The following is a 652-nucleotide window of genomic DNA, read 5'->3' as shown; positions in this document are numbered from 1 at the left end:
TTTTCAGTTCTTAACTGAATTCTTGTAGATCTGTGATACTATTAAGACTAATGGAGTAGATCCTGAAGTCTACAGGCTCATGCTTTTCCCTTTTGCTGTGAGAGACAGAGCTAGAATATGGTTGGACTCTCAACCTAAGGATAGCCTGAACTCTTGGGATAAGCTGGTCAAGGCTTTCTTAGCCAAGTTCTTTCCTCCTCAAAAGCTGAGTAAGCTTAGAGTGGATGTTTAGACCTTCAGACAGAAAGAAGGTGAATCCCTCTATGAAGCTTGGGAGAGATGCAAAGAACTGACCAAAAAGTGTCCTTCTGACATGCTTTCAGAATGGACCATCCTGGATATATTCTATGATGGTCTATCTGAATTGGCTAAAATGTCATTGGATACTTCTGCAGGTGGATCTATTCACTTAAAGAAAATGCCTGCAGAAGCTCAAGAACTCATTGACATGGTTGCTAATAACCAGTTCATGTATACTTCTGAGAGGAATCCTGTGAGTAATGGGACGCCTATGAAGAAGGGAGTTCTTGAAATTGATACTCTGAATGCCATATTGGCTCAGAATAAAATATTGACTCATCAAGTCAATATGATTTCTCAGAGTCTGAATGGAATGCAAGCTGCATCCAACAATACTCAAGAGGCGCCTTCT

At 40.5% G+C, this 652-nt stretch overlaps 1 non-coding gene across 1 annotated transcript; it reads right to left on the bottom strand.

Moving 5' to 3' along the window:
* Positions 1-211: 211 nt before the first annotated feature.
* LOC148555443 (small nucleolar RNA R71) lies at positions 212-319 on the bottom strand. Its single transcript, XR_015886468.1, has one exon. It is a non-coding gene; the product is annotated as a small nucleolar RNA R71 (small nucleolar RNA).
* Between the last annotated feature and the right edge of the window lie 333 nt (positions 320-652).

This window comes from Arachis ipaensis, chromosome B6 (genome assembly GCF_059453495.1).
Source record: "Arachis ipaensis isolate K30076 ecotype BB chromosome B6, ASM5945349v1, whole genome shotgun sequence".
NCBI lineage: Eukaryota > Viridiplantae > Streptophyta > Magnoliopsida > Fabales > Fabaceae > Arachis > Arachis ipaensis.
This window is presented reverse-complemented; position numbering and strand designations above follow the sequence as displayed.